At 37.3% G+C, this 6,000-nt stretch overlaps 1 protein-coding gene across 1 annotated transcript in view; it reads right to left on the bottom strand.

The window, feature by feature from the left end:
• Positions 1–5,420, bottom strand: part of TNKS (tankyrase) — a 65,449-nt gene extending 60,029 nt beyond the window's left edge. The window contains exons 1-2 of the mRNA XM_081893946.1: positions 5,198–5,420; positions 3,341–3,436 (exon numbers count right to left, since the gene is read on the bottom strand). The gene's annotated coding sequence lies outside the window, so the exon portion shown is untranslated. The remainder of the gene's footprint in view (positions 1–3,340; positions 3,437–5,197) is intronic.
• Positions 5,421–6,000: the final 580 nt, after the last annotated feature.

The following is a 6,000-nucleotide window of genomic DNA, read 5'->3' on the forward strand; positions in this document are numbered from 1 at the left end:
AAGGTTGACAAAAGTGGCAAAATCTACACCTACCCTTTTTGTGTGAAATAAGTAAGCTAGGGAACACTGGAACAGTTTTTGAGGAGGGCTTTCTCCCTTTCCCCAGCAGTTATTCCTTGGGAACAGCGGCATTGCTAGAAATCAGTCCACAGCCTCAAATCTTTTCCAGAGTTTTTCTGGGTGGGTAATGGAGCTGAAGAAACTGAATTGAGCAGGGTGATCTTTGTTACTGGGTAATGTAAAAATTTGAGGAATAAATTAAGATTAACTATAGATGATGGGGTATATGTAGGGAAACCAAAATCATTTGGAATGAAATCAGTTGGGAAATTAATTGGGGGTAAATACACTGAAGAGGAATGATTGGGGATCATCTGGGCTGGGGTGCATGTTAATTAAATAATTTATATGGGGTGATTTGGATGGGAAATTAGTTGGCTTGCCTTCTGCGGCATTTAAATTGCAATTTGCGTCTATACAAATAATTTAGCATATGTGTGCCTATGGACCAGTGCCCTTAATCTTTTTTAAGTACCCAGCAATGTGCTTGCTTGGGAACATTTGCTTTTCTTTTCCCTTTGTTATAAGCTGGTGAATGCACATTTTCTTTCTCCTGTGAACAGATGTAGTATTAAAAATTCACATTATCAGGATTTTCATTTCTTTGCCAAAACATAAACTCCTTCATTAAAAACAGATAAAAGACTGAGAGGGAAATTAAACTGAAGGGTGATATAATTAACAGCACAAAAACACTTAAAACTGAAAATAGTGCAGGTCTATACCTTTCACAGCAGATTCTCTCACACACCAGCATCACTAAAGCTAGGAATAGTCGGTTCGTGGCACGCTGCTTAATTGAGATTTGGAGTACATCTCCAGGTATTACTCTCAGAATAAATGACTGGGAAAGATCTGTCTGAGGTCCCCAGGTAGAAACTCGACTGTACAAGGCAAGGTGAAGTATTGAGTTAACTTCTATGTAACTCTTTAGGGTTTATATGAATCTTGAGTCTTCCAAACGTAGTATCAGAGGCCTCAGTGGCTTGAGTTCCATGTATTCTTTCACCTGGATGTGTGATGTGCCCAGGGGTCTTTATGAGTGAGTTCTTAGCCCTCTCTGAACCCCAGCACATTGTAGGGGTCACTTGGAAGACCAATTTAACTGGACATCTAAATGCCTCACCTAATCGTAAGGATAAAAATAATAGCCCAATGGATTGTTAGCTGCCACTATCTGCCGAATTTAGTACTGTACGACTCTAACATAGCTTAGCTAAAAGGTCAAAGCAAGGGTGCGAACTGAGGTGCTATAGGAGGCTGTTCATAATCCCTTTTGATCAGATCTTATCAATTGTACTTTAAATAATTTGATTTATTAACAAAACATACAGAATTCACTATTGCAGTCTATTTAAATAAATAACAGGAAATTGTCTTAACTTCTGGAATTTCCCTAAGAACTGACATAGGCTGATGACTTGTCTTACATGCTACAGCACTAGCTGAGCCTAAAATCAGCAATCTCTCTACCTTCCTGGCAGATGAGCAGCATCAGACTGAAGAATTCACTAGCTGCAATTGAAGACATAGGATCTGATTATGCATTTATAGAACTTTGCCTATGAAATTGACACAGTGGCCTAAACTGTGTTGGAATGTTGGCTTGTGTGAAACAAAAGTCAACCCTCATTGCCTACTTAGGAACATAGAAGGCAGGAAGAAACACTGGGGTCTTGGAAAGCAATGAAAGGTGGTCCTTCATCTTCCTATCTGTGATCTTTTACCCTCTGTTTTTCAGAATGCATTTCTAGGTACCTTGTGGAGAAAAGGGATGTAAACAATTTGCAATATAGATATGGAGCAATTCAGCCATATTCCTGACCAAGCAACGTTGTTACTCCAGGAATCAACAATAGCACCTTTCTTTTAACAAACAGTAAATGCTAACAAAAGTACTGTAACTGATATGTTTCTAGTTGCAACCCAAATTGTTGGCCTGGTGTATTTGTGCCATATCAATATAATGAAGATGTGGTGCCAAAAAGAGCACTCTGGCTAAGCACCGTCTTAAACTACAGGCTACAGAGTTAAACTGTCAGATCCAAAGTGCAGAGAATTTTTTTCAGAAGCCACAAGCTGCTGACAAATAACAAAGACATGGCATAAAGCACTAACCAAGGTTATCAAGTCTAGCAGGACAGAACTAGAAAATTTTCTCTAAGGAATGGCCAAAACTGACTAATTTATTTGGTGTCATTAAAAAACATTTACGTTATCATTTCATCTGCTCTAATTGCATGGGTCCCAGGTGCTCGGCTCCACACCCTTGCTGTAGAGGATTTTGGTGGGAGCTGCAGTAACACCCTAAAGGGCAAGGGAAAGAAATGCTGCCTTAAATAATATTGGTTCCATATGGACTCCATGTAATTTCTGTTCCTGTACTCGATTTGAGCATGATTTTAGCTTGAGAACCTTTTGTAAGCTGCTTATGAAAGTCTTTCAGAGCTGTAAAGTGGGATATAAGTATTCTAAATAATTATTTTTTTAAAAAAAATTATTCTGATGAGAAAAGTCATCAGGGATTCACATAATTTGCAGACTCAAATCTTTTCTTTCCATAATAATTCTAGCAAGCTACTGTGTCATCCTCACGTGAATAAAAAGCCACCCCTCATTTCTATTCCCCATGAGTCTCAAATGACTTCCTTTTTGCTTGCAAGTGAATAAAGAAAGAGAGATGAGAAAATTAGCTATATTCCTAACATTTCATTCAGTACTCTGTCTTTTACAGCCTCAAAATGTGAGACTCTCTCAGGAAAGACAGTGACATCATGATCAATCACCAAAATAGAAATATAGGTTTTAGCTTTTCATCCCTTGCTACAGCTCCTGAGCCCCTTTAAACAGATATGGAAAACTGCAGACTTCATTTAATTTCAATCAGCATATTTGGTCATGTAAACTTTTAGACATGATACTTTCTCTTTAATTCTACAAATGATCATCAGTTCCTTTCTGTATATAAGTTGTAAAGGATTGAAATGGTTTATAGTAAATGATGTAAATATATAGAAAAATGATATCGTTATCACTACAGTTCAATCAAAATACATTAACTGCATGTTAGTTGTAGAGTGCCGTAAGGAAGTACAACAAGCAACTTTATGAAATTTTATGAAATAAATAATATTTATAACATTTGGTCCTCACTAAGTACTACAATGAAATCTGTAAACATGCTGTGTACATTTGTGCTGTTTTATAGTAGAAAAACTAAGGAGTAGTTTAAGAGACTGATTACACACAGTAAGGTAACAAGAACCTGAATACTTCTCACCTGTAAGTACAGCTTTTGCAGAGGGATCTGCAAGATCCAAGGCCGACTTCCCATCTGTGTTTCGAATATTTGGATCAGCTCCATGCTGCAGTAGCACTGTGCAAAGAAGGAGGAAAGCTCTGAAAACTGACTTGCAGAATGAATACATTGGTCATAAATAGTCCCAGTAACCATATAATATATTACACACAAAAAAAAACACAAGGTCACAATTAAGAGAGCATCTCCCCCTCCATTTTCACATTTCAAATGACTTTGAAACATGTTTCAAAAGTATCTTATCCAGGGAGAGGAGGGGGCAGTTGTTGCTCAAAGAAAAAAAAAGCAGTCCCATTTGGCCCATGGAGTTAGCCCTGCAGTTCCTGAACATCAAGTATAGTTGTCTTACATCAATTTGCAGTGCCATCTTATACATGTCTACTCAGATGCAAGTCTCATTGAGTTAAACAGGCCCAGCTACCAGAAAAGAGCCCACAGAATTGCATCCCTAGTTATCTTTTTTTCCAGAAGGCTAGCAAGCTACAAAGACTTACCAGACAATTATTAGACTGTAAATCTGCACAGGCTATACAGTACATAGAATAGTGAGGTGGTAGCATAGCAGTAACAGCAAGTTGTCTGACTCTGGATTACTAATAATGCTGACTTTTGTTCAGCTCAGTTTTTCATATATTGGCTATTACATTCCTATACAGATGAAAGCATGAAACTAAAGCAATAAACTGAAGTATTATGCAGTGTTTTACACTAGCAGGCAGCCATGTAAATTTCTTTTTCTTTCAAAAGGGATTCCAGATAATCAAGGATCATGCTCACTTTTCCTTTTTTTCTCCCTTTTTCTTTAGGGTGAACAAATAATATAATTCATCTGACCAAAATCCTTCATTTAAAAAAAAATAGAAATTTGTTGATATAAACCAATACAAAAATACCTTAAAAGTGAAAAGAGACCTGAATACAAATGCATGCAGAAATAGAAAAAATAAAAGGAAAAATACAATGGGAAGGAAAACTTGAAAACAATTGAGAATTCAATACCGCATTCAACTATCACATATTTAAAAAGGGTGTGTGAGAGAGTCAATTCAGCTCTCAAGAAAGCCTCTCCACAAGTTTACCTGCAGGGGGTTTAGTGGGCTGTTCAATAGAGTTAACATTAAAAAAAACCTATACCATGTCAAATAAAAAAGATATGTTTTTAATAAACACTTAAGGACTCTCCATTTATGTGTCAGATATTCTGATCTTTCGCTATCCACTCCTCTCAGGAAGGAGATGATTTGGACTTCCAACAGAAGGCCACTAACAATCTAGCTGCAGAAAAAACACAAGAGGTTTATGCAGGATGGGCAAGTTGGTCTGGGGATAATACCTGTGAGCTGATAATGGAGATAGAATCAAAATCCTTCATCAAAAAACAAAGAACCAAGGAAGTTGATGAACAGCCAAAACAAAGATTGTATCAGTTCAGTTCTCTGTATATTTCATAATAGTTTGCTGAAAAATATAGAGGAACTGATGTAAAGAGGCCTTTTCAGACATTCTGTAGCACCTGAATATTTTTGCTTTGGTATCAGTATTATTGTTACAAGATACTGTATTTACTCGATTCTAATGCTCACCTTTTGGGGGCCAAATTAAGTTGCAAAAATTGATGTGCACATTAGAATTGATGACACATTTACATTTGCCAGCAAATACTTTTTTTGGTTTCAAGGTTCTGAAAACTGAGGTGTGCATTAGATTCGATGGCGCATTAGACTTGAGTAAATACAATAGTAACTATAGGCCCATAAGATATGATACTATTTAAAACCACTGGGGGGAAAAGACATATTTTTGGAAAGATGCACTTACCAATACACACGTCTATCTTGCCTTTGATAGCAGCTTCATGGAGAGGAGTATAGTTCCAGTTGTCTCTGGCATTTGGATCTGCACCCTGACACAGCAACAGGCTGACTACCTCAGCATGACCGAATGAACAGGCATTATGAAGAGGTATCAATCCACCATCGTCACGAGCATGGACATTGGCTCCTGTCTGCAACAAGTGTTCCACTACATCCTTTCTTCCAAAACCTGCAAAAATATGTAATTTAAGAAAAACCATTAAAATGTTGAAATATGCGGAATTTAGAACAAACAAATATACATATAGTCCACCTAGTACATTGTGCAAACTAAGACTTAGATTGCATTCATGAATATGGAATACTATTTTCTTGTTAATTTCATGTAGTTTAGGGTAGCTCCGTCCTACCTGTTTGTACCAACAGAGGACAAAACTACAACAGTAAATACATTTTTCATTGGCATCTGTGTATTTGGTGGTGGTTTTCAAGAAGTAACCACAGGAAGTCCCAATCTGGACTAGGATCACACAACATGTGGACGCAGATTCAACCCTTTCCTCTATTGAAACAGCCCCAATGAAATCCCTGATGAAACTGCCATTTTAGCAAGTTCTCCTTCCTATCAGTCTAAATAACAAAAATGTTATCCATGGTATAAGAGCACTGAAAAAGTACTGTTCTAAGGCACACCTTTGGGTCATATGAGTAATTATTTTAGTGCAGGTGAGGACAGACACAGAACTGAAATACCATGCCATAAGGCTAACAATGCTCAAGAAAAGGGGGCAGCAAACACAAGATCCC

The sequence above is a fragment of the Podarcis melisellensis genome (genome assembly GCF_964234715.1).
Source record: "Podarcis melisellensis genome assembly, chromosome: 17".
Taxonomy (NCBI): Eukaryota; Metazoa; Chordata; class Lepidosauria; order Squamata; family Lacertidae; genus Podarcis; species Podarcis melisellensis.